Source organism: Schistocerca gregaria, chromosome 4 (genome assembly GCF_023897955.1).
Source record: "Schistocerca gregaria isolate iqSchGreg1 chromosome 4, iqSchGreg1.2, whole genome shotgun sequence".
NCBI lineage: Eukaryota > Metazoa > Arthropoda > Insecta > Orthoptera > Acrididae > Schistocerca > Schistocerca gregaria.
The window spans coordinates 13,567,729-13,590,213 of NC_064923.1; the positions used below are offsets into that span (position 1 = coordinate 13,567,729).

The 22,485-nt window shown below is 46.3% G+C and overlaps 14 non-coding genes across 14 annotated transcripts; all 14 read left to right on the top strand.

Moving 5' to 3' along the window:
• Positions 1 to 1,014: 1,014 nt before the first annotated feature.
• On the top strand, positions 1,015 to 1,086 carry Trnat-agu (transfer RNA threonine (anticodon AGU)). The gene has a single exon. It is a non-coding gene; the product is annotated as a tRNA-Thr (tRNA).
• Positions 1,087 to 2,551: 1,465 nt separating this feature from the next.
• Trnat-agu (transfer RNA threonine (anticodon AGU)) lies at positions 2,552 to 2,623 on the top strand. Its single transcript has one exon. It is a non-coding gene; the product is annotated as a tRNA-Thr (tRNA).
• Positions 2,624 to 4,122: 1,499 nt separating this feature from the next.
• On the top strand, positions 4,123 to 4,194 carry Trnat-agu (transfer RNA threonine (anticodon AGU)). The gene has a single exon. It is a non-coding gene; the product is annotated as a tRNA-Thr (tRNA).
• Positions 4,195 to 5,662: 1,468 nt separating this feature from the next.
• Trnat-agu (transfer RNA threonine (anticodon AGU)) lies at positions 5,663 to 5,734 on the top strand. The gene has a single exon. It is a non-coding gene; the product is annotated as a tRNA-Thr (tRNA).
• Positions 5,735 to 7,211: 1,477 nt separating this feature from the next.
• Trnat-agu (transfer RNA threonine (anticodon AGU)) lies at positions 7,212 to 7,283 on the top strand. Its single transcript has one exon. It is a non-coding gene; the product is annotated as a tRNA-Thr (tRNA).
• A 1,453-nt stretch (positions 7,284 to 8,736) lies between these two features.
• Positions 8,737 to 8,808, top strand: Trnat-agu (transfer RNA threonine (anticodon AGU)). The gene has a single exon. It is a non-coding gene; the product is annotated as a tRNA-Thr (tRNA).
• Positions 8,809 to 10,283: 1,475 nt separating this feature from the next.
• Trnat-agu (transfer RNA threonine (anticodon AGU)) lies at positions 10,284 to 10,355 on the top strand. The gene has a single exon. It is a non-coding gene; the product is annotated as a tRNA-Thr (tRNA).
• Positions 10,356 to 11,823: 1,468 nt separating this feature from the next.
• Trnat-agu (transfer RNA threonine (anticodon AGU)) lies at positions 11,824 to 11,895 on the top strand. Its single transcript has one exon. It is a non-coding gene; the product is annotated as a tRNA-Thr (tRNA).
• A 1,474-nt stretch (positions 11,896 to 13,369) lies between these two features.
• Positions 13,370 to 13,441, top strand: Trnat-agu (transfer RNA threonine (anticodon AGU)). The gene has a single exon. It is a non-coding gene; the product is annotated as a tRNA-Thr (tRNA).
• Positions 13,442 to 14,894: 1,453 nt separating this feature from the next.
• Trnat-agu (transfer RNA threonine (anticodon AGU)) lies at positions 14,895 to 14,966 on the top strand. Its single transcript has one exon. It is a non-coding gene; the product is annotated as a tRNA-Thr (tRNA).
• Positions 14,967 to 16,467: 1,501 nt separating this feature from the next.
• Positions 16,468 to 16,539, top strand: Trnat-agu (transfer RNA threonine (anticodon AGU)). The gene has a single exon. It is a non-coding gene; the product is annotated as a tRNA-Thr (tRNA).
• Positions 16,540 to 17,971: 1,432 nt separating this feature from the next.
• Trnat-agu (transfer RNA threonine (anticodon AGU)) lies at positions 17,972 to 18,043 on the top strand. The gene has a single exon. It is a non-coding gene; the product is annotated as a tRNA-Thr (tRNA).
• A 1,433-nt stretch (positions 18,044 to 19,476) lies between these two features.
• On the top strand, positions 19,477 to 19,548 carry Trnat-agu (transfer RNA threonine (anticodon AGU)). Its single transcript has one exon. It is a non-coding gene; the product is annotated as a tRNA-Thr (tRNA).
• A 1,432-nt stretch (positions 19,549 to 20,980) lies between these two features.
• Positions 20,981 to 21,052, top strand: Trnat-agu (transfer RNA threonine (anticodon AGU)). Its single transcript has one exon. It is a non-coding gene; the product is annotated as a tRNA-Thr (tRNA).
• Positions 21,053 to 22,485: the final 1,433 nt, after the last annotated feature.

Here is a 22,485-nt window from a genome sequence, read left to right on the forward strand (position 1 = left end):
GTAGAACGAAAACACAACTCCTCAGTGGTGTGAGCGTTTTGAGATGAGTCGTATATAAGTTCCACTTGTTTGTCAGTGACCGTGTGGCCTAATGGATAAGGCGTCGGACTTCGTATCCGAAGATTGCGTGTTTGATTCCTCTCTCGGTCGTGTTTTTCCAGATATGAAAAAGAAACATACCGTTTTAGTGCAGCACTTGAGCAGTACGAAACCGTGTGAACGTTGCTGTTGACCATTTTCTGCTTGGAGATGCTCTTGAGCTTGAAACACGCACAACAAGACCGGTGTTAACTAGCGAATTGGTTTGCATATTGCCGTCGCCGCGTGTTTTTGACTGGCACTTGCACATCTAAAATAACGTCGGAAAGTAACTCGTTCGGCTTATGAGTCACATCAAGTATGTGTGTTAATTTTGACGAAACTAGCTCTGCAGGTTGTCATGCAATTCTGTTACCTCTCAGAAATGATTATGAAATAAAAGTGAACTACGTGACGAGTGTGACGTTAGGAAAACATTAGGCAACATGGGGAGGTTCTGTATGGGACCAATCAACCCAAACGAGTACTGTGTGACGTGCTAACCGGCATATACTCACCGAGGCAGCGCGGCTAGCTCAGTCGGTAGAACATAAGGCTCTTAATCCCAGGGTCGTGGGTTCGAGCCCCACGTGGGGAGGAACGGAATTTTGTTCCTCTGCAGATGTAACTTACCGTTTTTCTGATTAACGTGATGTAATGGAAATAGCAACTTTAAACTTTGCCTACGTCTCCGTCAGTCGCTACGAAACTGTATTTGAAGGTGAAGGTGATTTTGTAGACATGTGTGAAAGACATGTTCTGAAATGCAAGTGGTGTTATTTGGAGAGCACTTCCTTTACGTGTCAGATGTGTAGGCAAGCAGTAATGGATCGCCATAGCTGCAAATATTAGACGGTAATATGAAGTGTTGTCAGCTGAAGTCTGATGATCCAGACGACCGTAAGGATGAAGTACGCAAAAGTACCGCTAGGCCGCGCCTCTTTAGCTCAGTGGCAGAGCACTGGTCTAGTAAACCAGGGGTCGTGAGTTCGATCCTCACAGGAGGCAGACGAATTTAGGATATCAGTTGCGCGTCGTGGCCTTATAGCAAACAGTATCTGGGATGACTAACAATTAGCGAGAGGCGTTTTATTAAGAATTACTCTCAGATGTGATTAAGGCGAATGGCGCAGATAAAGCATTTGCCAAAGCGGTACAGCATAAGGTGGGATGGGACAGTCTGAAATATATTTTATAGATGTATTTCTCACATATCTCAGAGCCTTCCGCGGTTGTCGTCGTCGTCGTCGTCGTCGTCGTCGTCGTCGTCGTCGTCGCCGCCGCCGCCACTTCTGCAGAAGTAGCAAATGGACATCGTAGCAAATGCGGCGAGGGACGCCCTGCCTTACATTTCCGAATGCACAAAGTGTGTGGTTTAGTTTCCCAGTCTATATTTGGTAGGTCTCGTAGCAGGTTGAATGTATCAAATGGGTGGGAAAGAGCAAGGGGCAGCGTCTGTGTAGAACGAAAACACAACTCCTCAGTGGTGTGAGCGTTTTGAGATGAGTCGTGTATAAGTTCCACTTGTTTGTCAGTGACCGTGTGGCCTAATGGATAAGGCGTCGGACTTCGTATCCGAAGATTGCGTGTTTGATTCCTCTCTCGGTCGTGTTTTTCCAGATATGAAAAAGAAACATACCGTTTTAGTGTAGCACTTGAGCAGTACGAAACCGTGTGAACGTTGCTGTTGACCATTTTCTACTTGGAGATGCTCTTGAGCTTGAAACACGCACAACAAGACCGGTGTTAACTAGCGAATTGGTTTGCATATTGCCGTCGCCGCGTGTTTTTGACTGGCACTTGCACATCTAAAATAACGTCGGAAAGTAACTCGTTCGGCTTATGAGTCACATCAAGTATGTGTGTTAATTTTGACGAAACTAGCTCTGCAGGTTGTCATGCAATTCTGTTACCTCTCAGAAATGATTATGAAATAAAAGTGAACTACGTGACGAGTGTGACGTTAGGAAAACATTAGGCAACATGGGGAGGTTCTGTATGGGACCAATCAACCCAAACGAGTACTGTGTGACGTGCTAACCGGCATATACTCACCGAGGCAGCGCGGCTAGCTCAGTCGGTAGAACATAAGGCTCTTAATCCCAGGGTCGTGGGTTCGAGCCCCACGTGGGGAGGAACGGAATTTTGTTCCTCTGCAGATGTAACTTACCGTTTTTCTGATTAACGTGATGTAATGGAAATAGCAACTTTAAACTTTGCCTACGTCTCCGTCAGTCGCTACGAAACTGTATTTGAAGGTGAAGGTGATTTTGTAGACATGTGTGAAAGACATGTTCTGAAATGCAAGTGGTGTTATTTGGAGAGCACTTCCTTTACGTGTCAGATGTGTAGGCAAGCAGTAATGGGTCGCCATAGGTGCAAATATTAGACGGTAATATGAAGTGTTGTCAGCTGAAGTCTGATGATCCAGACGACCGTAAGGATGAAGTACGCAAAAGTACCGCTAGGCCGCGCCTCTTTAGCTCAGTGGCAGAGCACTGGTCTAGTAAACCAGGGGTCGTGAGTTCGATCCTCACAGGAGGCAGACGAATTTTGGATATCAGTTGCGCGTCGTGGCCTTATAGCAAACAGTATCTGGGATGACTAACAATTAGCGAGAGGCGTTTTATTAAGAATTACTCTCAGATGTGATTAAGGCGAATGGCGCAGATAAAGCATTTGCCAAAGCGGTACAGCATAAGGTGGGATGGGACAGTCTGAAATATATTTTATAGATGTATTTCTCACATATCTCAGAGCCTTCCGCGGTTGTCGTCGTCGTCGTCGTCGTCGTCGTCGTCGTCGTCGTCGTCGTCGTCGTCGTCGTCGTCGTCGTCGTCGCCGCCGCCGCCGCCGCCACTTCTGCAGAAGTAGCAAATGGACATCGTAGCAAATGCGGCGAGGGACGCCCTGCCTTACATTTCCGAATGCACAAAGTGTGTGGTTTAGTTTCCCAGTCTATATTTGGTAGGTCTCGTAGCAGGTTGAATGTATCAAATGGGTGGGAAAGAGCAAGGGGCAGCGTCTGTGTAGAACGAAAACACAACTCCTCAGTGGTGTGAGCGTTTTGAGATGAGTCGTGTATAAGTTCCACTTGTTTGTCAGTGACCGTGTGGCCTAATGGATAAGGCGTCGGACTTCGTATCCGAAGATTGCGTGTTTGATTCCTCTCTCGGTCGTGTTTTTCCAGATATGAAAAAGAAACATACCGTTTTAGTGCAGCACTTGAGCAGTACGAAACCGTGTGAACGTTGCTGTTGACCATTTTCTGCTTGGAGATGCTCTTGAGCTTGAAACACGCACAACAAGACCGGTGTTAACTAGCGAATTGGTTTGCATATTGCCGTCGCCGCGTGTTTTTGACTGGCACTTGCACATCTAAAATAACGTCGGAAAGTAACTCGTTCGGCTTATGAGTCACATCAAGTATGTGTGTTAATTTTGACGAAACTAGCTCTGCAGGTTGTCATGCAATTCTGTTACCTCTCAGAAATGATTATGAAATAAAAGTGAACTACGTGACGAGTGTGACGTTAGGAAAACATTAGGCAACATGGGGAGGTTCTGTATGGGACCAATCAACCCAAACGAGTACTGTGTGACGTGCTAACCGGCATATACTCACCGAGGCAGCGTGGCTAGCTCAGTCGGTAGAACATAAGGCTCTTAATCCCAGGGTCGTGGGTTCGAGCCCCACGTGGGGAGGAACGGAATTTTGTTCCTCTGCAGATGTAACTTACCGTTTTTTCTGATTAACGTGATGTAATGGAAATAGCAACTTTAAACTTTGCCTACGTCTCCGTCAGTCGCTACGAAACTGTATTTGAAGGTGAAGGTGATTTTGTAGACATGTGTGAAAGACATGTTCTGAAATGCAAGTGGTGTTATTTGGAGAGCACTTCCTTTACGTGTCAGATGTGTAGGCAAGCAGTAATGGGTCGCCATAGGTGCAAATATTAGACGGTAATATGAAGTGTTGTCAGCTGAAGTCTGATGATCCAGACGACCGTAAGGATGAAGTACGCAAAAGTACCGCTAGGCCGCGCCTCTTTAGCTCAGTGGCAGAGCACTGGTCTAGTAAACCAGGGGTCGTGAGTTCGATCCTCACAGGAGGCAGACGAATTTTGGATATCAGTTGCGCGTCGTGGCCTTATAGCAAACAGTATCTGGGATGACTAACAATTAGCGAGAGGCGTTTTATTAAGAATTACTCTCAGATGTGATTAAGGCGAATGGCGCAGATAAAGCATTTGCCAAAGCGGTACAGCATAAGGTGGGATGGGACAGTCTGAAATATATTTTATAGATGTATTTCTCACATATCTCAGAGCCTTCCGCGGTTGTCGTCGTCGTCGTCGTCGTCGTCGTCGTCGTCGTCGTCGTCGTCGTCGCCGCCGCCACTTCTGCAGAAGTAGCAAATGGACATCGTAGCAAATGCGGCGAGGGACGCCCTGCCTTACATTTCCGAATGCACAAAGTGTGTGGTTTAGTTTCCCAGTCTATATTTGGTAGGTCTCGTAGCAGGTTGAATGTATCAAATGGGTGGGAAAGAGCAAGGGGCAGCGTCTGTGTAGAACGAAAACACAACTCCTCAGTGGTGTGAGCGTTTTGAGATGAGTCGTATATAAGTTCCACTTGTTTGTCAGTGACCGTGTGGCCTAATGGATAAGGCGTCGGACTTCGTATCCGAAGATTGCGTGTTTGATTCCTCTCTCGGTCGTGTTTTTCCAGATATGAAAAAGAAACATACCGTTTTAGTGCAGCACTTGAGCAGTACGAAACCGTGTGAACGTTGCTGTTGACCATTTTCTGCTTGGAGATGCTCTTGAGCTTGAAACACGCACAACAAGACCGGTGTTAACTAGCGAATTGGTTTGCATATTGCCGTCGCCGCGTGTTTTTGACTGGCACTTGCACATCTAAAATAACGTCGGAAAGTAACTCGTTCGGCTTATGAGTCACATCAAGTATGTGTGTTAATTTTGACGAAACTAGCTCTGCAGGTTGTCATGCAATTCTGTTACCTCTCAGAAATGATTATGAAATAAAAGTGAACTACGTGACGAGTGTGACGTTAGGAAAACATTAGGCAACATGGGGAGGTTCTGTATGGGACCAATCAACCCAAACGAGTACTGTGTGACGTGCTAACCGGCATATACTCACCGAGGCAGCGCGGCTAGCTCAGTCGGTAGAACATAAGGCTCTTAATCCCAGGGTCGTGGGTTCGAGCCCCACGTGGGGAGGAACGGTATTTTGTTCCTCTGCAGATGTAACTTACCGTTTTTCTGATTAACGTGATGTAATGGAAATAGCAACTTTAAACTTTGCCTACGTCTCCGTCAGTCGCTACGAAACTGTATTTGAAGGTGAAGGTGATTTTGTAGACATGTGTGAAAGACATGTTCTGAAATGCAAGTGGTGTTATTTGGAGAGCACTTCCTTTACGTGTCAGATGTGTAGGCAAGCAGTAATGGGTCGCCATAGCTGCAAATATTAGACGGTAATATGAAGTGTTGTCAGCTGAAGTCTGATGATCCAGACGACCGTAAGGATGAAGTACGCAAAAGTATCGCTAGGCCGCGCCTCTTTAGCTCAGTGGCAGAGCACTGGTCTAGTAAACCAGAGGTCGTGAGTTCGATCCTCATAGAAGGCAGACGAATTTTGGATATCAGTTGCGCGTCGTGGCCTTATAGCAAACAGTATCTGGGATGACTAACAATTAGCGAGAGGCCTTTTATTAAGAATTACTCTCAGATGTGATTAAGGCGAATGGCGCAGATAAAGCATTTGCCAAAGCGGTACAGCATAAGGTGGGATGGGACAGTCTGAAATATATTTTATAGATGTATTTCTCACATATCTCAGAGCCTTCCGCGGTTGTCGTCGTCGTCGTCGTCGTCGTCGTCGTCGTCGTCGTCGTCGTCGTCGTCGTCGCCGCCGCCGCCACTTCTGCAGAAGTAGCAAATGGACATCGTAGCAAATGCGGCGAGGGACGCCCTGCCTTACATTTCCGAATGCACAAAGTGTGTGGTTTAGTTTCCCAGTCTATATTTGGTAGGTCTCGTAGCAGGTTGAATGTATCAAATGGGTGGGAAAGAGCAAGGGGCAGCGTCTGTGTAGAACGAAAACACAACTCCTCAGTGGTGTGAGCGTTTTGAGATGAGTCGTATATAAGTTCCACTTGTTTGTCAGTGACCGTGTGGCCTAATGGATAAGGCGTCGGACTTCGTATCCGAAGATTGCGTGTTTGATTCCTCTCTCGGTCGTGTTTTTCCAGATCTGAAAAAGAAACATACCGTTTTAGTGCAGCACTTGAGCAGTACGAAACCGTGTGAACGTTGCTGTTGACCATTTTCTGCTTGGAGATGCTCTTGAGCTTGAAACACGCACAACAAGACCGGTGTTAACTAGCGAATTGGTTTGCATATTGCCGTCGCCGCGTGTTTTTGACTGGCACTTGCACATCTAAAATAACGTCGGAAAGTAACTCGTTCGGCTTATGAGTCACATCAAGTATGTGTGTTAATTTTGACTAAACTAGCTCTGCAGGTTGTCATGCAATTCTGTTACCTCTCAGAAATGATTATGAAATAAAAGTGAACTACGTGACGAGTGTGACGTTAGGAAAACATTAGGCAACATGGGGAGGTTCTGTATGGGACCAATCAACCCAAACGAGTACTGTGTGACGTGCTAACCGGCATATACTCACCGAGGCAGCGCGGCTAGCTCAGTCGGTAGAACATAAGGCTTTTAATCCCAGGGTCGTGGGTTCGAGCCCCACGTGGGGAGGAACGGAATTTTGTTCCTCTGCAGATGTAACTTACCGTTTTTCTGATTAACGTGATGTAATGGAAATAGCAACTTTAAACTTTGCCTACGTCTCCGTCAGTCGCTACGAAACTGTATTTGAAGGTGAAGGTGATTTTGTAGACATGTGTGAAAGACATGTTCTGAAATGCAAGTGGTGTCATTTGGAGAGCACTTCCTTTACGTGTCAGATGTGTAGGCAAGCAGTAATGGGTCGCCATAGGTGCAAATATTAGACGGTAATATGAAGTGTTGTCAGCTGAAGTCTGATGATCCAGACGACCGTAAGGATGAAGTACGCAAAAGTACCGGTAGGCCGCGCCTCTTTAGCTCAGTGGCAGAGCACTGGTCTAGTAAACCAGGGGTCGTGAGTTCGATCCTCACAGGAGGCAGACGAATTTTGGATATCAGTTGCGCGTCGTGGCCTTATAGCAAACAGTATCTGGGATGACTAACAATTAGCGAGAGGCGTTTTATTAAGAATTACTCTCAGATGTGATTAAGGCGAATGGCGCAGATAAAGCATTTGCCAAAGCGGTACAGCATAAGGTGGGATGGGACAGTCTGAAATATATTTTATAGATGTATTTCTCACATATCTCAGAGCCTTCCGCGGTTGTCGTCGTCGTCGTCGTCGTCGTCGTCGTCGTCGCCGCCGCCACTTCTGCAGAAGTAGCAAATGGACATCGTAGCAAATGCGGCGAGGGACGCCCTGCCTTACATTTCCGAATGCACAAAGTGTGTGGTTTAGTTTCCCAGTCTATATTTGGTAGGTCTCGTAGCAGGTTGAATGTATCAAATGGGTGGGAAAGAGCAAGGGGCAGCGTCTGTGTAGAACGAAAACACAACTCCTCAGTGGTGTGAGCGTTTTGAGATGAGTCGTGTATAAGTTCCACTTGTTTGTCAGTGACCGTGTGGCCTAATGGATAAGGCGTCGGACTTCGTATCCGAAGATTGCGTGTTTGATTCCTCTCTCGGTCGTGTTTTTCCAGATATGAAAAAGAAACATACCGTTTTAGTGTAGCACTTGAGCAGTACGAAACCGTGTGAACGTTGCTGTTGACCATTTTCTACTTGGAGATGCTCTTGAGCTTGAAACACGCACAACAAGACCGGTGTTAACTAGCGAATTGGTTTGCATATTGCCGTCGCCGCGTGTTTTTGACTGGCACTTGCACATCTAAAATAACGTCGGAAAGTAACTCGTTCGGCTTATGAGTCACATCAAGTATGTGTGTTAATTTTGACGAAACTAGCTCTGCAGGTTGTCATGCAATTCTGTTACCTCTCAGAAATGATTATGAAATAAAAGTGAACTACGTGACGAGTGTGACGTTAGGAAAACATTAGGCAACATGGGGAGGTTCTGTATGGGACCAATCAACCCAAACGAGTACTGTGTGACGTGCTAACCGGCATATACTCACCGAGGCAGCGCGGCTAGCTCAGTCGGTAGAACATAAGGCTCTTAATCCCAGGGTCGTGGGTTCGAGCCCCACGTGGGGAGGAACGGAATTTTGTTCCTCTGCAGATGTAACTTACCGTTTTTCTGATTAACGTGATGTAATGGAAATAGCAACTTTAAACTTTGCCTACGTCTCCGTCAGTCGCTACGAAACTGTATTTGAAGGTGAAGGTGATTTTGTAGACATGTGTGAAAGACATGTTCTGAAATGCAAGTGGTGTTATTTGGAGAGCACTTCCTTTACGTGTCAGATGTGTAGGCAAGCAGTAATGGGTCGCCATAGGTGCAAATATTAGACGGTAATATGAAGTGTTGTCAGCTGAAGTCTGATGATCCAGACGACCGTAAGGATGAAGTACGCAAAAGTACCGCTAGGCCGCGCCTCTTTAGCTCAGTGGCAGAGCACTGGTCTAGTAAACCAGGGGTCGTGAGTTCGATCCTCACAGGAGGCAGACGAATTTTGGATATCAGTTGCGCGTCGTGGCCTTATAGCAAACAGTATCTGGGATGACTAACAATTAGCGAGAGGCGTTTTATTAAGAATTACTCTCAGATGTGATTAAGGCGAATGGCGCAGATAAAGCATTTGCCAAAGCGGTACAGCATAAGGTGGGATGGGACAGTCTGAAATATATTTTATAGATGTATTTCTCACATATCTCAGAGCCTTCCGCGGTTGTCGTCGTCGTCGTCGTCGTCGTCGTCGTCGTCGTCGTCGTCGTCGTCGCCGCCGCCGCCGCCACTTCTGCAGAAGTAGCAAATGGACATCGTAGCAAATGCGGCGAGGGACGCCCTGCCTTACATTTCCGAATGCACAAAGTGTGTGGTTTAGTTTCCCAGTCTATATTTGGTAGGTCTCGTAGCAGGTTGAATGTATCAAATGGGTGGGAAAGAGCAAGGGGCAGCGTCTGTGTAGAACGAAAACACAACTCCTCAGTGGTGTGAGCGTTTTGAGATGAGTCGTGTATAAGTTCCACTTGTTTGTCAGTGACCGTGTGGCCTAATGGATAAGGCGTCGGACTTCGTATCCGAAGATTGCGTGTTTGATTCCTCTCTCGGTCGTGTTTTTCCAGATATGAAAAAGAAACATACCGTTTTAGTGCAGCACTTGAGCAGTACGAAACCGTGTGAACGTTGCTGTTGACCATTTTCTGCTTGGAGATGCTCTTGAGCTTCAAACACGCACAACAAGACCGGTGTTAACTAGCGAATTGGTTTGCATATTGCCGTCGCCGCGTGTTTTTGACTGGCACTTGCACATCTAAAATAACGTCGGAAAGTAACTCGTTCGGCTTATGAGTCACATCAAGTATGTGTGTTAATTTTGACGAAACTAGCTCTGCAGGTTGTCATGCAATTCTGTTACCTCTCAGAAATGATTATGAAATAAAAGTGAACTACGTGACGAGTGTGACGTTAGGAAAACATTAGGCAACATGGGGAGGTTCTGTATGGGACCAATCAACCCAAACGAGTACTGTGTGACGTGCTAACCGGCATATACTCACCGAGGCAGCGTGGCTAGCTCAGTCGGTAGAACATAAGGCTCTTAATCCCAGGGTCGTGGGTTCGAGCCCCACGTGGGGAGGAACGGAATTTTGTTCCTCTGCAGATGTAACTTACCGTTTTTTCTGATTAACGTGATGTAATGGAAATAGCAACTTTAAACTTTGCCTACGTCTCCGTCAGTCGCTACGAAACTGTATTTGAAGGTGAAGGTGATTTTGTAGACATGTGTGAAAGACATGTTCTGAAATGCAAGTGGTGTTATTTGGAGAGCACTTCCTTTACGTGTCAGATGTGTAGGCAAGCAGTAATGGGTCGCCATAGGTGCAAATATTAGACGGTAATATGAAGTGTTGTCAGCTGAAGTCTGATGATCCAGACGACCGTAAGGATGAAGTACGCAAAAGTACCGCTAGGCCGCGCCTCTTTAGCTCAGTGGCAGAGCACTGGTCTAGTAAACCAGGGGTCGTGAGTTCGATCCTCACAGGAGGCAGACGAATTTTGGATATCAGTTGCGCGTCGTGGCCTTATAGCAAACAGTATCTGGGATGACTAACAATTAGCGAGAGGCGTTTTATTAAGAATTACTCTCAGATGTGATTAAGGCGAATGGCGCAGATAAAGCATTTGCCAAAGCGGTACAGCATAAGGTGGGATGGGACAGTCTGAAATATATTTTATAGATGTATTTCTCACATATCTCAGAGCCTTCCGCGGTTGTCGTCGTCGTCGTCGTCGTCGTCGTCGTCGTCGTCGTCGTCGTCGTCGCCGCCGCCACTTCTGCAGAAGTAGCAAATGGACATCGTAGCAAATGCGGCGAGGGACGCCCTGCCTTACATTTCCGAATGCACAAAGTGTGTGGTTTAGTTTCCCAGTCTATATTTGGTAGGTCTCGTAGCAGGTTGAATGTATCAAATGGGTGGGAAAGAGCAAGGGGCAGCGTCTGTGTAGAACGAAAACACAACTCCTCAGTGGTGTGAGCGTTTTGAGATGAGTCGTATATAAGTTCCACTTGTTTGTCAGTGACCGTGTGGCCTAATGGATAAGGCGTCGGACTTCGTATCCGAAGATTGCGTGTTTGATTCCTCTCTCGGTCGTGTTTTTCCAGATATGAAAAAGAAACATACCGTTTTAGTGCAGCACTTGAGCAGTACGAAACCGTGTGAACGTTGCTGTTGACCATTTTCTGCTTGGAGATGCTCTTGAGCTTGAAACACGCACAACAAGACCGGTGTTAACTAGCGAATTGGTTTGCATATTGCCGTCGCCGCGTGTTTTTGACTGGCACTTGCACATCTAAAATAACGTCGGAAAGTAACTCGTTCGGCTTATGAGTCACATCAAGTATGTGTGTTAATTTTGACGAAACTAGCTCTGCAGGTTGTCATGCAATTCTGTTACCTCTCAGAAATGATTATGAAATAAAAGTGAACTACGTGACGAGTGTGACGTTAGGAAAACATTAGGCAACATGGGGAGGTTCTGTATGGGACCAATCAACCCAAACGAGTACTGTGTGACGTGCTAACCGGCATATACTCACCGAGGCAGCGCGGCTAGCTCAGTCGGTAGAACATAAGGCTCTTAATCCCAGGGTCGTGGGTTCGAGCCCCACGTGGGGAGGAACGGAATTTTGTTCCTCTGCAGATGTAACTTACCGTTTTTCTGATTAACGTGATGTAATGGAAATAGCAACTTTAAACTTTGCCTACGTCTCCGTCAGTCGCTACGAAACTGTATTTGAAGGTGAAGGTGATTTTGTAGACATGTGTGAAAGACATGTTCTGAAATGCAAGTGGTGTTATTTGGAGAGCACTTCCTTTACGTGTCAGATGTGTAGGCAAGCAGTAATGGGTCGCCATAGCTGCAAATATTAGACGGTAATATGAAGTGTTGTCAGCTGAAGTCTGATGATCCAGACGACCGTAAGGATGAAGTACGCAAAAGTATCGCTAGGCCGCGCCTCTTTAGCTCAGTGGCAGAGCACTGGTCTAGTAAACCAGAGGTCGTGAGTTCGATCCTCATAGAAGGCAGACGAATTTTGGATATCAGTTGCGCGTCGTGGCCTTATAGCAAACAGTATCTGGGATGACTAACAATTAGCGAGAGGCCTTTTATTAAGAATTACTCTCAGATGTGATTAAGGCGAATGGCGCAGATAAAGCATTTGCCAAAGCGGTACAGCATAAGGTGGGATGGGACAGTCTGAAATATATTTTATAGATGTATTTCTCACATATCTCAGAGCCTTCCGCGGTTGTCGTCGTCGTCGTCGTCGTCGTCGTCGTCGTCGTCGTCGTCGTCGTCGTCGCCGCCGCCGCCACTTCTGCAGAAGTAGCAAATGGACATCGTAGCAAATGCGGCGAGGGACGCCCTGCCTTACATTTCCGAATGCACAAAGTGTGTGGTTTAGTTTCCCAGTCTATATTTGGTAGGTCTCGTAGCAGGTTGAATGTATCAAATGGGTGGGAAAGAGCAAGGGGCAGCGTCTGTGTAGAACGAAAACACAACTCCTCAGTGGTGTGAGCGTTTTGAGATGAGTCGTATATAAGTTCCACTTGTTTGTCAGTGACCGTGTGGCCTAATGGATAAGGCGTCGGACTTCGTATCCGAAGATTGCGTGTTTGATTCCTCTCTCGGTCGTGTTTTTCCAGATATGAAAAAGAAACATACCGTTTTAGTGCAGCACTTGAGCAGTACGAAACCGTGTGAACGTTGCTGTTGACCATTTTCTGCTTGGAGATGCTCTTGAGCTTGAAACACGCACAACAAGACCGGTGTTAACTAGCGAATTGGTTTGCATATTGCCGTCGCCGCGTGTTTTTGACTGGCACTTGCACATCTAAAATAACGTCGGAAAGTAACTCGTTCGGCTTATGAGTCACATCAAGTATGTGTGTTAATTTTGACGAAACTAGCTCTGCAGGTTGTCATGCAATTCTGTTACCTCTCAGAAATGATTATGAAATAAAAGTGAACTACGTGACGAGTGTGACGTTAGGAAAACATTAGGCAACATGGGGAGGTTCTGTATGGGACCAATCAACCCAAACGAGTACTGTGTGACGTGCTAACCGGCATATACTCACCGAGGCAGCGCGGCTAGCTCAGTCGGTAGAACATAAGGCTCTTAATCCCAGGGTCGTGGGTTCGAGCCCCACGTGGGGAGGAACGGAATTTTGTTCCTCTGCAGATGTAACTTACCGTTTTTCTGATTAACGTGATGTAATGGAAATAGCAACTTTAAACTTTGCCTACGTCTCCGTCAGTCGCTACGAAACTGTATTTGAAGGTGAAGGTGATTTTGTAGACATGTGTGAAAGACATGTTCTGAAATGCAAGTGGTGTTATTTGGAGAGCACTTCCTTTACGTGTCAGATGTGTAGGCAAGCAGTAATGGGTCGCCATAGCTGCAAATATTAGACGGTAATATGAAGTGTTGTCAGCTGAAGTCTGATGATCCAGACGACCGTAAGGATGAAGTACGCAAAAGTACCGCTAGGCCGCGCCTCTTTAGCTCAGTGGCAGAGCACTGGTCTAGTAAACCAGGGGTCGTGAGTTCGATCCTCACAGGAGGCAGACGAATTTTGGATATCAGTTGCGCGTCGTGGCCTTATAGCAAACAGTATCTGGGATGACTAACAATTAGCGAGAGGCGTTTTATTAAGAATTACTCTCAGATGTGATTAAGGCGAATGGCGCAGATAAAGCATTTGCCAAAGCGGTACAGCATAAGGTGGGATGGGACAGTCTGAAATATATTTTATAGATGTATTTCTCACATATCTCAGAGCCTTCCGCGGTTGTCGCCGTCGTCGTCGTCGTCGTCGTCGTCGTCGCCGCCGCCACTTCTGCAGAAGTAGCAAATGGACATCGTAGCAAATGCGGCGAGGGACGCCCTGCCTTACATTTCCGAATGCACAAAGTGTGTGGTTTAGTTTCCCAGTCTATATTTGGTAGGTCTCGTAGCAGGTTGAATGTATCAAATGGGTGGGAAAGAGCAAGGGGCAGCGTCTGTGTAGAACGAAAACACAACTCCTCAGTGGTGTGAGCGTTTTGAGATGAGTCGTATATAAGTTCCACTTGTTTGTCAGTGACCGTGTGGCCTAATGGATAAGGCGTCGGACTTCGTATCCGAAGATTGCGTGTTTGATTCCTCTCTCGGTCGTGTTTTTCCAGATATGAAAAAGAAACATACCGTTTTAGTGCAGCACTTGAGCAGTACGAAACCGTGTGAACGTTGCTGTTGACCATTTTCTGCTTGGAGATGCTCTTGAGCTTGAAACACGCACAACAAGACCGGTGTTAACTAGCGAATTGGTTTGCATATTGCCGTCGCCGCGTGTTTTTGACTGGCACTTGCACATCTAAAATAACGTCGGAAAGTAACTCGTTCGGCTTATGAGTCACATCAAGTATGTGTGTTAATTTTGACGAAACTAGCTCTGCAGGTTGTCATGCAATTCTGTTACCTCTCAGAAATGATTATGAAATAAAAGTGAACTACGTGACGAGTGTGACGTTAGGAAAACATTAGGCAACATGGGGAGGTTCTGTATGGGACCAATCAACCCAAACGAGTACTGTGTGACGTGCTAACCGGCATATACTCACCGAGGCAGCGCGGCTAGCTCAGTCGGTAGAACATAAGGCTCTTAATCCCAGGGTCGTGGGTTCGAGCCCCACGTGGGGAGAAACGGCATTTTGTTCCTCTGCAGATGTAACTTACCGTTTTTCTGATTAACGTGATGTAATGGAAATAGCAACTTTAAACTTTGCCTACGTCTCCGTCAGTCGCTACGAAACTGTATTTGAAGGTGAAGGTGATTTTGTAGACATGTGTGAAAGACATGTTCTGAAATGCAAGTGGTGTTATTTGGAGAGCACTTCCTTTACGTGTCAGATGTGTAGGCAAGCAGTAATGGGTCGCCATAGGTGCAAATATTAGACGGTAATATGAAGTGTTGTCAGCTGAAGTCTGATGATCCAGACGACCGTAAGGATGAAGTACGCAAAAGTACCGCTAGGCCGCGCCTCTTTAGCTCAGTGGCAGAGCACTGGTCTAGTAAACCAGGGGTCGTGAGTTCGATCCTCACAGGAGGCAGACGAATTTTGGATATCAGTTGCGCGTCGTGGCCTTATAGCAAACAGTATCTGGGATGACTAACAATTAGCGAGAGGCCTTTTATTAAGAATTACTCTCAGATGTGATTAAGGCGAATGGCGCAGATAAAGCATTTGCCAAAGCGGTACAGCATAAGGTGGGATGGGACAGTCTGAAATATATTTTATAGATGTATTTCTCACATATCTCAGAGCCTTCCGCGGTTGTCGTCGTCGTCGTCGTCGTCGTCGTCGTCGTCGTCGCTTTCGTCGCCGTCGTCGTCGTCGTCGTCGTCGTCGTCGTCGTCGCCGCCGCCACTTCTGCAGAAGTAGCAAATGGACATCGTAGCAAATGCGGCGAGGGACGCCCTGCCTTACATTTCCGAATGCACAAAGTGTGTGGTTTAGTTTCACAGTCTATATTTGGTAGGTCTCGTAGCAGGTTGAATGTATCAAATGGGTGGGAAAGAGCAAGGGGCAGCGTCTGTGTAGAACGAAAACACAACTCCTCAGTGGTGTGAGCGTTTTGAGATGAGTCGTATATAAGTTCCACTTGTTTGTCAGTGACCGTGTGGCCTAATGGATAAGGCGTCGGACTTCGTATCCGAAGATTGCGTGTTTGATTCCTCTCTCGGTCGTGTTTTTCCAGATATGAAAAAGAAACATACCGTTTTAGTGCAGCACTTGAGCAGTACGAAACCGTGTGAACGTTGCTGTTGACCATTTTCTGCTTGGAGATGCTCTTGAGCTTGAAACACGCACAACAAGACCGGTGTTAACTAGCGAATTGGTTTGCATATTGCCGTCGCCGCGTGTTTTTGACTGGCACTTGCACATCTAAAATAACGTCGGAAAGTAACTCGTTCGGCTTATGAGTCACATCAAGTATGTGTGTTAATTTTGACGAAACTAGCTCTGCAGGTTGTCATGCAATTCTGTTACCTCTCAGAAATGATTATGAAATAAAAGTGAACTACGTGACGAGTGTGACGTTAGGAAAACATTAGGCAACATGGGGAGGTTCTGTATGGGACCAATCAACCCAAACGAGTACTGTGTGACGTGCTAACCGGCATATACTCACCGAGGCAGCGCGGCTAGCTCAGTCGGTAGAACATAAGGCTCTTAATCCCAGGGTCGTGGGTTCGAGCCCCACGTGGGGAGGAACGGAATTTTGTTCCTCTGCAGATGTAACTTACCGTTTTTCTGATTAACGTGATGTAATGGAAATAGCAACTTTAAACTTTGCCTACGTCTCCGTCAGTCGCTACGAAACTGTATTTGAAGGTGAAGGTGATTTTGTAGACATGTGTGAAAGACATGTTCTGAAATGCAAGTGGTGTTATTTGGAGAGCACTTCCTTTACGTGTCAGATGTGTAGGCAAGCAGTAATGGGTCGCCATAGGTGCAAATATTAGACGGTAATATGAAGTGTTGTCAGCTGAAGTCTGATGATCCAGACGACCGTAAGGATGAAGTACGCAAAAGTACCGCTAGGCCGCGCCTCTTTAGCTCAGTGGCAGAGCACTGGTCTAGTAAACCAGGGGTCGTGAGTTCGATCCTCACAGGAGGCAGACGAATTTTGGATATCAGTTGCGCGTCGTGGCCTTATAGCAAACAGTATCTGGGATGACTAACAATTAGCGAGAGGCGTTTTATTAAGAATTACTCTCAGATGTGATTAAGGCGAATGGCGCAGATAAAGCATTTGCCAAAGCGGTACAGCATAAGGTGGGATGGGACAGTCTGAAATATATTTTATAGATGTATTTCTCACATATCTCAGAGCCTTCCGCGGTTGTCGTCGTCGTCGCCGCCGCCACTTCTGCAGAAGTAGCAAATGGACATCGTAGCAAATGCGGCGAGGGACGCCCTGCCTTACATTTCCGAATGCACAAAGTGTGTGGTTTAGTTTCCCAGTCTATATTTGGTAGGTCTCGTAGCAGGTTGAATGTATCAAATGGGTGGGAAAGAGCAAGGGGCAGCGTCTGTGTAGAACGAAAACACAACTCCTCAGTGGTGTGAGCGTTTTGAGATGAGTCGTATATAAGTTCCACTTGTTTGTCAGTGACCGTGTGGCCTAATGGATAAGGCGTCGGACTTCGTATCCGAAGATTGCGTGTTTGATTCCTCTCTCGGTCGTGTTTTTCCAGATATGAAAAAGAAACATACCGTTTTAGTGCAGCACTTGAGCAGTACGAAACCGTGTGAACGTTGCTGTTGACCATTTTCTGCTTGGAGATGCTCTTGAGCTTGAAACACGCACAACAAGACCGGTGTTAACTAGCGAATTGGTTTGCATATTGCCGTCGCCGCGTGTTTTTGACTGGCACTTGCACATCTAAAATAACGTCGGAAAGTAACTCGTTCGGCTTATGAGTCACATCAAGTATGTGTGTTAATTTTGACGAAACTAGCTCTGCAGGTTGTCATGCAATTCTGTTACCTCTCAGAAATGATTATGAAATAAAAGTGAACTACGTGACGAGTGTGACGTTAGGAAAACATTAGGCAACATGGGGAGGTTCTGTATGGGACCAATCAACCCAAACGAGTACTGTGTGACGTGCTAACCGGCATATACTCACCGAGGCAGCGCGGCTAGCTCAGTCGGTAGAACATAAGGCTCTTAATCCCAGGGTCGTGGGTTCGAGCCCCACGTGGGGAGGAACGGAATTTTGTTCCTCTGCAGATGTAACTTACCGTTTTTCTGATTAACGTGATGTAATGGAAATAGCAACTTTAAACTTTGCCTACGTCTCCATCAGTCGCTACGAAACTGTATTTGAAGGTGAAGGTGATTTTGTAGACATGTGTGAAAGACATGTTCTGAAATGCAAGTGGTGTTATTTGGAGAGCACTTCCTTTACGTGTCAGATGTGTAGGCAAGCAGTAATGGGTCGCCATAGCTGCAAATATTAGACAGTAATATGAAGTGTTGTCAGCTGAAGTCTGATGATCCAGACGACCGTAAGGATGAAGTACGCAAAAGTACCGCTAGGCCGCGCCTCTTTAGCTCAGTGGCACAGCACTGGTCTAGTAAACCAGGGGTCGTGAGTTCGATCCTCACAGAAGGCAGACGAATTTTGGATATCAGTTGCGCGTCGTGGCCTTATAGCTAACAGTATCTGGGATGACTAACAATTAGCGAGAGGCGTTTTATTAAGAATTACTCTCAGATGTGATTAAGGCGAATGGCGCAGATAAAGCATTTGCCAAAGCGGTACAGCATAAGGTGGGATGGGACAGTCTGAAATATATTTTATAGATGTATTTCTCACATATCTCAGAGCCTTCCGCGGTTGTCGTCGTCGTCGCCGCCGCCACTTCTGCAGAAGTAGCAAATGGACATCGTAGCAAATGCGGCGAGGGACGCCCTGCCTTACATTTCCGAATGCACAAAGTGTGTGGTTTAGTTTCCCAGTCTATATTTGGTAGGTCTCGTAGCAGGTTGAATGTATCAAATGGGTGGGAAAGAGCAAGGGGCAGCGTCTGTGTAGAACGAAAACACAACTCCTCAGTGGTGTGAGCGTTTTGAGATGAGTCGTATATAAGTTCCACTTGTTTGTCAGTGACCGTGTGGCCTAATGGATAAGGCGTCGGACTTCGTATCCGAAGATTGCGTGTTTGATTCCTCTCTCGGTCGTGTTTTTCCAGATCTGAAAAAGAAACATACCGTTTTAGTGCAGCACTTGAGCAGTACGAAACCGTGTGAACGTTGCTGTTGACCATTTTCTGCTTGGAGATGCTCTTGAGCTTGAAACACGCACAACAAGACCGGTGTTAACTAGCGAATTGGTTTGCATATTGCCGTCGCCGCGTGTTTTTGACTGGCACTTGCACATCTAAAATAACGTCGGAAAGTAACTCGTTCGGCTTATGAGTCACATCAAGTATGTGTGTTAATTTTGACGAAACTAGCTCTGCAGGTTGTCATGCAATTCTGTTACCTCTCAGAAATGATTATGAAATAAAAGTGAACTACGTGACGAGTGTGACGTTAGGAAAACATTAGGCAACATGGGGAGGTTCTGTATGGGACCAATCAACCCAAACGAGTACTGTGTGACGTGCTAACCGGCATATACTCACCGAGGCAGCGCGGCTAGCTCAGTCGGTAGAACATAAGGCTCTTAATCCCAGGGTCGTGGGTTCGAGCCCCACGTGGGGAGGAACGGAATTTTGTTCCTCTGCAGATGTAACTTACCGTTTTTTCTGATTAACGTGATGTAATGGAAATAGCAACTTTAAACTTTGCCTACGTCTCCGTCAGTCGCTACGAAACTGTATTTGAAGGTGAAGGTGATTTTGTAGACATGTGTGAAAGACATGTTCTGAAATGCAAGTGGTGTTATTTGGAGAGCACTTCCTTTACGTGTCAGATCTGTAGGCAAGCAGTAATGGGTCGCCATAGGTGCAAATATTAGACGGTAATATGAAGTGTTGTCAGCTGAAGTCTGATGATCCAGACGACCGTAAGGATGAAGTACGCAAAAGTACCGCTAGGCCGCGCCTCTTTAGCTCAGTGGCAGAGCACTGGTCTAGTAAACCAGGGGTCGTGAGTTCGATCCTCACAGGAGGCAGACGAATTTTGGATATCAGTTGCGCGTCGTGGCCTTATAGCAAACAGTATCTGGGATGACTAACAATTAGCGAGAGGCGTTTTATTAAGAATTACTCTCAGATGTGATTAAGGCGAATGGCGCAGATAAAGCATTTGCCAAAGCGGTACAGCATAAGGTGGGATGGGACAGTCTGAAATATATTTTATAGATGTATTTCTCACATATCTCAGAGCCTTCCGCGGTTGTCGTCGTCGTCGCCGCCGCCACTTCTGCAGAAGTAGCAAATGGACATCGTAGCAAATGCGGCGAGGGACGCCCTGCCTTACATTTCCGAATGCACAAAGTGTGTGGTTTAGTTTCCCAGTCTATATTTGGTAGGTCTCGTAGCAGGTTGAATGTATCAAATGGGTGGGAAAGAGCAAGGGGCAGCGTCTGTGTAGAACGAAAACACAACTCCTCAGTGGTGTGAGCGTTTTGAGATGAGTCGTATATAAGTTCCACTTGTTTGTCAGTGACCGTGTGGCCTAATGGATAAGGCGTCGGACTTCGTATCCGAAGATTGCGTGTTTGATTCCTCTCTCGGTCGTGTTTTTCCAGATATGAAAAAGAAACATACCGTTTTAGTGCAGCACTTGAGCAGTACGAAACCGTGTGAACGTTGCTGTTGACCATTTTCTGCTTGGAGATGCTCTTGAGCTTGAAACACGCACAACAAGACCGGTGTTAACTAGCGAATTGGTTTGCATATTGCCGTCGCCGCGTGTTTTTGACTGGCACTTGCACATCTAAAATAACGTCGGAAAGTAACTCGTTCGGCTTATGAGTCACATCAAGTATGTGTGTTAATTTTGACGAAACTAGCTCTGCAGGTTGTCATGCAATTCTGTTACCTCTCAGAAATGATTATGAAATAAAAGTGAACTACGTGACGAGTGTGACGTTAGGAAAACATTAGGCAACATGGGGAGGTTCTGTATGGGACCAATCAACCCAAACGAGTACTGTGTGACGTGCTAACCGGCATATACTCACCGAGGCAGCGCGGCTAGCTCAGTCGGTAGAACATAAGGCTCTTAATCCCAGGGTCGTGGGTTCGAGCCCCACGTGGGGAGAAACGGAATTTTGTTCCTCTGCAGATGTAACTTACCGTTTTTCTGATTAACGTGATGTAATGGAAATAGCAACTTTAAACTTTGCCTACGTCTCCATCAGTCGCTACGAAACTGTATTTGATGGTGAAGGTGATTTTGTAGACATGTGTGAAAGACATGTTCTGAAATGCAAGTGGTGTTATTTGGAGAGCACTTCCTTTACGTGTCAGATGTGTAGGCAAGCAGTAATGGGTCGCCATAGCTGCAAATATTAGACAGTAATATGAAGTGTTGTCAGCTGAAGTCTGATGATCCAGACGACCGTAAGGATGAAGTACGCAAAAGTACCGCTAGGCCGCGCCTCTTTAGCTCAGTGGCAGAGCACTGGTCTAGTAAACCAGGGGTCGTGAGTTCGATCCTCACAGAAGGCAGACGAATTTTGGATATCAGTTGCGCGTCGTGGCCTTATAGCTAACAGTATCTGGGATGACTAACAATTAGCGAGAGGCGTTTTATTAAGAATTACTCTCAGATGTGATTAAGGCGAATGGCGCAGATAAAGCATTTGCCAAAGCGGTACAGCATAAGGTGGGATGGGACAGTCTGAAATATATTTTATAGATGTATTTCTCACATATCTCAGAGCCTTCCGCTTTTGTCGTCGTCGTCGTCGTCGCCGCCGCCACTTCTGCAGAAGTAGCAAATGGACATCGTAGCAAATGCGGCGAGGGACGCCCTGCCTTACATTTCCGAATGCACAAAGTGTGTGGTTTAGTTTCCCAGTCTATATTTGGTAGGTCTCGTAGCAGGTTGAATGTATCAAATGGGTGGGAAAGAGCAAGGGGCAGCGTCTGTGTAGAACGAAAACACAACTCCTCAGTGGTGTGAGCGTTTTGAGATGAGTCGTATATAAGTTCCACTTGTTTGTCAGTGACCGTGTGGCCTAATGGATAAGGCGTCGGACTTCGTATCCGAAGATTGCGTGTTTGATTCCTCTCTCGGTCGTGTTTTTCCAGATCTGAAAAAGAAACATACCGTTTTAGTGCAGCACTTGAGCAGTACGAAACCGTGTGAACGTTGCTGTTGACCATTTTCTGCTTGGAGATGCTCTTGAGCTTGAAACACGCACAACAAGACCGGTGTTAACTAGCGAATTGGTTTGCATATTGCCGTCGCCGCGTGTTTTTGACTGGCACTTGCACATCTAAAATAACGTCGGAAAGTAACTCGTTCGGCTTATGAGTCACATCAAGTATGTGTGTTAATTTTGACGAAACTAGCTCTGCAGGTTGTCATGCAATTCTGTTACCTCTCAGAAATGATTATGAAATAAAAGTGAACTACGTGACGAGTGTGACGTTAGGAAAACATTAGGCAACATGGGGAGGTTCTGTATGGGACCAATCAACCCAAACGAGTACTGTGTGACGTGCTAACCGGCATATACTCACCGAGGCAGCGCGGCTAGCTCAGTCGGTAGAACATGAGGCTCTTAATCCCAGGGTCGTGGGTTCGAGCCCCACGTGGGGAGGAACGGAATTTTGTTCCTCTGCAGATGTAACTTACCGTTTTTTCTGATTAACGTGATGTAATGGAAATAGCAACTTTAAACTTTGCCTACGTCTCCGTCAGTCGCTACGAAACTGTATTTGAAGGTGAAGGTGATTTTGTAGACATGTGTGAAAGACATGTTCTGAAATGCAAGTGGTGTTATTTGGAGAGCACTTCCTTTACGTGTCAGATGTGTAGGCAAGCAGTAATGGGTCGCCATAGGTGCAAATATTAGACGGTAATATGAAGTGTTGTCAGCTGAAGTCTGATGATCCAGACGACCGTAAGGATGAAGTACGCAAAAGTACCGCTA